The sequence below is a fragment of the Galeopterus variegatus genome, unplaced genomic scaffold (genome assembly GCF_000696425.1).
Source record: "Galeopterus variegatus unplaced genomic scaffold, G_variegatus-3.0.2 Scaffold9868, whole genome shotgun sequence".
Classification (NCBI taxonomy): Eukaryota; Metazoa; Chordata; class Mammalia; order Dermoptera; family Cynocephalidae; genus Galeopterus; species Galeopterus variegatus.
The window spans coordinates 1134-8196 of record NW_007735979.1 but is presented as its reverse complement, the minus strand read 5'-3'; the positions used below and the strand labels follow the sequence as shown (position 1 = coordinate 8196).

At 39.3% G+C, this 7063-nt stretch overlaps 1 protein-coding gene across 1 annotated transcript in view; it reads left to right on the top strand.

Moving 5' to 3' along the window:
- Positions 1-5465, top strand: part of LOC103609618 (tripartite motif-containing protein 60-like) — a 15094-nt gene extending 9629 nt beyond the window's left edge. The window contains exon 3 of the mRNA XM_008593916.1: positions 5439-5465. The gene's annotated coding sequence lies outside the window, so the exon portion shown is untranslated. The remainder of the gene's footprint in view (positions 1-5438) is intronic.
- The last annotated feature ends 1598 nt before the right edge of the window (positions 5466-7063 follow it).

Below are 7063 nucleotides of genomic sequence, written 5' to 3'. Positions count from 1 at the left end.
GAAAATACAGATTCTCAAAAACATTTTTAAAAAAGAAAATACAGATTCTCAGACCTCACCTATGGAGACAAAAGAAGCAGTTTATTTTTTCTAAATAAACTTTTTTTTTTTACATGAGTCAGTTTAGTTCCAAGTGGTATTTGGAGTGGAACAAAGACTGAAGAGCAGTATAGGATTCAGGCCTAGGTTTACTCTGATCTTACAGCCTCCAGGCTCAGGTTGTGTGTGAGAAGCTGCCTCAGTGCGGACTGACATGGGGTCCTGGGATTCCTCCCCATCTAGCCACCTAGATGCTGGGTAGGATGGAGTCTGGCCAGATCCAAGTGAGCCCCTCATTGGGAACTTTTATGTACTTTTTATTGGAACACAGTTGATTGTACGTATCTGTGGGGTATAGCATTGAATGTCAATACTTGTGTGCAATATGTGATGTTCAAATCAGTACAATTAGTATGTTCAACATTATACAATGTAATGGATTTTTCATGGCCCTTTACCAATTCCACCCTCCCCCCCCTCCCCCATCCCCTTTCTCACCTCAGGTAATTTCAGTTCTGATTTCTACTTTTGAAAGTTCAACATATTAATTGATTGTTGTGTATTTGTTTCTTTTTATTTGTTCATTTTGGGGGAGCTTTTATTGGCCTGGAGCAGGACTTCATCTGAGGACTCAGAGTGAGAAAGGCCTCATTCCATTGGGTAGATCCTAGGGAGGAGGGAACCTGGGGCCATGGCAGCCTGTGATGGAGGAAGCAACCCAACCAGGGGGATCTGAGAGTCTTCATGGGCAAGTGGGGTGTTTTAGGAGATAAATGCATTAGATTCTTGTTATAAAAAAGCCACCTGGTCAAGCGTGCTCCATTAGCATTCTCAGCACTGAACTGAAAACTCCATCTTGATGAAACCGTTGCTGCTGTTACAGAGGCACTGACCACCACACATCATTGGGGACTTCCCCAAATATTGGAAGAGGGTTTAGAACATGGAAAGTCAAAAAGAGTGACCGTATTTATTGGATACCCCATACTGTCCACCCACCAAAAACAAAAAAGGGACTATATTTGTTTGCTAGGGCTGTCATCACAAAATATCACAGAATAGGTCACGTAACAGAAATTTATTAATTTATTTTCTCACAGTTTAAGAGTCTAGAAATCCAAGATTAAGGTGTCAGCAGAGGCTATTCTTGGCTTGCAGAAGGCCACCTTCTTGCTATATCCTCACAAGGACCTCTCTCTTTTTATAAGGACACCAGTCAGATTGGTTTAGGCCTCATTTAAATTAATCATCCCTTGACCAGTGTGCTCACAGCGCTCACTGGCTGAAAAAAAAATAAAATAAAATAAAATTAATTAATCATCCCTTTAAAAGCTCAATCTCCAATTACGGTCACATTTTGTACTGGGGGTTAGGGCTTCAACATATGAATTTGGGGAGGGACACGCACACAAATACACACCACCCTGGTTGGCAGGGTGAATACTTTAGGAAGATCCTGAAGAGAATGAATTTCTGGGAAAGTAGCAGGAGGTGTGCTCCAGGTGTAGTTAAGGATACGATCCAGGATGAGAGCCCTGTGTCCCCTGCTGGACCTGGTCTAGCTGTGTGGGGTACATGGGGAAGGAAGGGTGTCAGTGTGAGCTGCTCTTGAATGACAAGGATACGATCCAGGATGAGAGCCCTGTGTCCCCTGCTGGACCTGGTCTAGCTGTGTGGGGGTACATGGGGAAGGAAGGGTGTCAGTGTGAGCTGCTCTTGAGTGACCCCACACTGGACTCTTTTATGCTAAAACTTTAGTTAAAGACAGCTACAGATAAAAGTATATTATCATATATACATAGATCATTTCTACTCATACAGTATTCCAAATAATTTGTGAGATCCTGGCTGCTATTATTTTTTTCTTCTATATAATCTGTTTTTCCTTTTATACAATGGAGACAATAAGAGTACTACTCCCTAAGTCATTTTATTCCCTAAATGGTAAGCATATGGTAGAATCTCAACATTTGTTCAGTGAGTCATGGATATCAAAAGAATATATGGCAAGTATTCAGGGAATGGCCAGGAGGCTGGTGTGCTGGAGCAGAGAGAGCCAGAGATGGAGATTTTAGGAGGTAAAGTCAGAAATTGAGGAAGGGTAAAATATGAAAATTGAGGAGGATGCTATAGGTCATGATAAACACACTTAGGCTATTTTGCTTAGTAAAATGGGAGGGTTTGGAGCTGAGGAACGACACAGGAACATTGGCTACACTCTTAAAAATAGATGGAAAACAGGGAACCATCAGGAAGTTACTGCAATAATCCAGGCAAGAAATGATGAATGGTTTATACCAAGGTGGTAGCAGTGGGAGTGCAGAGAAAAGGATTGAATTCTCCATTTTGAAAACAAAGCCTGCAGGATTTGTTGACGGTCTTGGTAAGAGGTGTGTGAGAAAAAGAAGGAAGGATCAAGGATGACAGGAATGTGTTCAGTCTGAGTAACTGGTAAATGGAGTAAGCATCAACAGAAATGGAGAAGACTGCAGACTGCAGGAGGAGATGGACTGGGTAGGAACATTAGGAGTTCTGTTTAAACATACTAAGTTGGCCTTGCCTATTTGACACGAGTGGAGATATCAAGTAGTGGTTGCATACAAGCATCTAGAGTTTAGGGAAGAGACACAAGGTGGAGGTAAAATTTGGGAGTTACCAGCATACAAATTATATTTAAAGACTTGACAGTAGAAATCACTTCAGCAGAGATGTAGACAAAGTAGAGAAGAGGTCCAGGGACTGAACTCTGCTTAGGGTTGCAGAAAAAGTAAAGGGCTTAAACTTAAATTTGAATTTCAGATAAACAACAAATAAGATTTTTGGGTTTTTTTTTACAACAATAACAAAAAATACCAATATTTATTCGAAAAGGTAATCAAATGTTCCAAGTAGCAGATATTAACAACTTTCAACAGTCTCTAGGAATAACTCATAGTTACAAACCATGCTTTAGAAAAACATTTCCAGCAGTCTGTGCAGGATTTATTCCTATTTCATCGTTTGTAATAATTGCACTAGTTGCTGCAGGAACTTTAAATTCTTCTGCTGCAAACTTTAAGACTGTTGTGAAAGGTGTTCTTTCAGGAAAGCTGAGTTCTTTGTACAGCAGTTGCAGGTTTGACATCAGTGTGATATGGTAGAGCTGGCCTGGCCAGGCACCCCACACTAACTCCATGAAATAATTTTTAGGGTAAGTATGCCCCATGCAATATTTCAAATTTAACCAGTTGTGCTGTATTTTTATCTCGTAAGTCTGGCAAAGCTACTTCTGGTGCACTTTAGAGTTAGGAGAGATGAGGAGGATCCAGTGAAAGGGTCCAGAAGAATTGGCCAGAAATAAAGGAGACCACGAGTGTATGTTGGTCTGCCAGCCAAGGTAAGAAAGTGTTTCAGGAAGAGAGAGTTAAGTGTGTTGAGGACTAGGATCCAGTGAAAGGGTCCAGAAGAATTGGCCAGAAATAAAGGAGACCACGAGTGTATGTTGATCTGCCAGCCAAGGTAAGAAAGTGTTTCAGGAAGAGAAAGTTAAGTGTGTTAAGTACTAAAAATGATCATTGGAATTAACCAAGTAGATACCCTTGGTAAATTTAAGAAAAGAGGTGTTGTGGAAGGGTAACTATGGAAACCTGCTTTCTAGTGGGTGCAAGGGAGTATGGGAGAAGAGAAATGAGGAAGAATAGAACACTCTGCATTGTTGCATGTGGAAAAAAATTAAGAACAAAAAAGAAAGAATGAAAAATAATGATGAGAACATTCTTTCAAGGAGTTTTAAGATGGAAAGACTAGAAAAATGGGGTGGTAGCTGGAGGGGAAAGGAAGATCTAGAGAGGATTATTTCTTTTCATATTTGTAAAAAATTTCTTTCAGATGGGAGCAAAAACAACTCATTAATATGCTGATAGGAACAATCTGGTAGAGAGGCATAAATCAATGCAGGAAGGAGTGGAAGGATTGAGCATGTGAGTGACTAGGGAGGGGATTCATAGATGCACAGGCTTTATATGTGGTATATATATGTCACACATGGAGTAGGTGTGTGTTCTCACTGTGGAGAATACCCCAGTCCATGAGGGACACAAAGGCAGATCAATGTGGGACCTCCTCCTCTCCAGGATTTGGCCTCTCAGATCCTGACAGCCTTGTTTGTTCTCCAGTGTCTTTCAATCTGTTGCTTTGTGTGTTTTATTCACCTTCGATGGTTGTTCTCAATGGACAAGTTAGGCCAGAAGCAGAACACTCTCTCCTTTTTGTGTTAGAAAATTTCAAATACATTCAAACAAACCCCCATGTACCATCATCTATGTTCAACAAATGTCAACTGACAGGCAATCTTGTGTCTTCTATACCACACCCTCTTCTCCTCTGCACCTAATCCTATTGAAGCAAATAGACATGATTTCAGACATGGCACATCACTTGTATATACTTCAGTTTGTACCTCTAAAGGATACAAACTTTTTAAGAATTTCATCAACACACACACATACACACACATGTCATACCAGCATCACCCTGATACCAAAATCAGACAAAGATACAACAATAAAAAAAAACTACAGGCCAATATCCTTAATAAACATAGATACAAAAATTCTCAACAAAATGTTAGCAAACATAATTTAACAGCATATCAAAAAGATTATACACGATGATCAAATGGGATTTATCCCAGGGATGCAAGGATGTTTCAACATACACAAATTAATAAATGTAACATACCACATCAATAAAATAAAAGAAAAAAACATACAATCATCCCAATAGATGCAAAAAAAATTCCACATCCCTTCATGATAAAAACTCTCATCCTTTCATGATAAAATTCAACATCCCTTCATGATAAAAGCTCTCTCAGATTAGGTACAGAAGGAAATTATCTTAACACGGTAAAAGCAATACATGACAAACCCACAGCTAACATCATCCTAAAAGGGGAGAAGTTGAAAGGTTTTTCTCTAAGAACAGGAACAAGGCAAGTATGTACAATATCACCATTCCTATTTAACATAGTACTGTAAAGTCTAACCAGAGCAATTAGGCAAGAGAAAGAAATAAAGGGCATCCAAATTGGAAAAGGGAAGTCAAATTATCCCTGTTTGCAGATAACGTAATCATATATAGAAAAGAAATCTTAGAACTGAATAATTGATTCAGTAAAGTTGCAGGATACAAAATGAATACACAAAAATCAGTAGTGTTTCTATACACCAACAATAAACTAGTATTTAAAAAAAAAAAATTGCGGGCCGGCCCGTGGCTCACTCGGGAGAGTGCGGTGCTGATAACACCAAGGCCCCAGGTTCGGATCCCATATAGGGATGGCCGGTTTGCTCACAAAAAAAAAAAAATCGGGCCGGCCCGTGGCTCACTTGGGAGAGTGTGGTGCTGATAACACCAAGGCCATGGGTTCGGATCCCATATAGGGATGGCTGGTTTGCTCACTGGCTGAGCGTGATGTTGACAACACCAAGCCAAGGGTTGAGATCCCCTTACCGGTCATCTTTTTAAAAAAATAAAATAAAACAGCTACCAGAAAAAATGTGTAGGTATAAATGAAAGATCTCTACAATGAAAACTACAAGACACTGATGAAAGAAATTAAAGAGGACACAAAAAGATGGAAAGACACTCCATGTTTATGGATTGGAAAAATTAACGTTGTGAAAATGACCATACTACAAATGCGATCTACAGATTCAGTGCAATCCCCATCAAAATACCAATGACATTCTTCACAGAAATAGAAAAAACAATTCCAACATTCATATGAAGCAACAAAGGATCCTAAAAGCCAAAGCAACCCTGAGCAAAGAAATAAAGCTGGAGGCATTACACTACCTAACTTCAAATTATACTTCTAACCTATAGTAACCAAAACAGCAGGGTACTGACATATGGACCAATGGAAAAGACTAGAGAACTCAGAAATAAATTCACATATTTACAGTCAACCGAGCTTTGGCAAAGGTGCTGAGACCATATGTTGGGGAAAGGACAGACCCCTCAATAAATTGTGGTGGAAAAACTGGATATCCATGTGTAGAAGATGAAACTAGACCCCTATCTCTTACCAGACACAAAAGTCTACTTAATATGGAATAAAGACTTAACTGTAACACCTGAAACTATGAAACTAGAAGAAAATACAGGAGAAAGGCTTCAGGACATCAGACTGGGGAAAGAGTTTGTGAAAAAGACCTCAATAGCACAGGCAACAAAAGCAAAATAAACAAATGAAATTATATCAAATTAAAAAGCTTCTGCACAGCAAAGGAAACAATCAACAGAGCAAAGAGACAACCTGCAGAATGGGAGAAAATATTTGCCAAATATGCATCTGACAAGGGACTAATATCCAGAATATACGAGGAACTCAAACAACTTGACAGTAAACAAACAAACAAAAAACCCCCAAATAATCCAATTAAAAAATAGGCAAAGGAACTGAATAGACATTTCTCAAAAGAAGACATACAAATAGACAACAGGTATATGAAAAAGTGCTCAACATCACTAATCAGGGAAATGCAAATCGAAAGCACACTGAGATACTATTTCACCCCAGGTAGACTGGCTATTATCAAAAAGAAAAAATAACAAATGCTGGCAAGGATACAGAGAAAGGAGAACTCTTATACATTGTTGATGGGACTATAAATTCGTAAAGCCATTATGGAAAACTGTATAGAGGTTTCTCAAACAGATAGAACTACCATAAAATCCAGCAATCCCACTATTGGGTACGTACCCAAAGGAATGGAAATCATCAAGTCAAAGGGATGCCTGCACTCCCATGTTAATCACAGTAGCCAAGATAATGGAACCAACCTAAATGTCCATCAACAGATGATTGGGTAAAAAAAAATGAGGAATCCAGAGGTTGGCCGGCTAATTCAGTTGCTTACAGCATGGTGTTATAACACCAAAGTGGAGGGTTTGGATCCGCAGACCAGCCAGCTGCCCCCCTCCCAAAAAAAAAGAAAAAGAAAATGTGGTGTATATATACACTATGGAATACTACAGA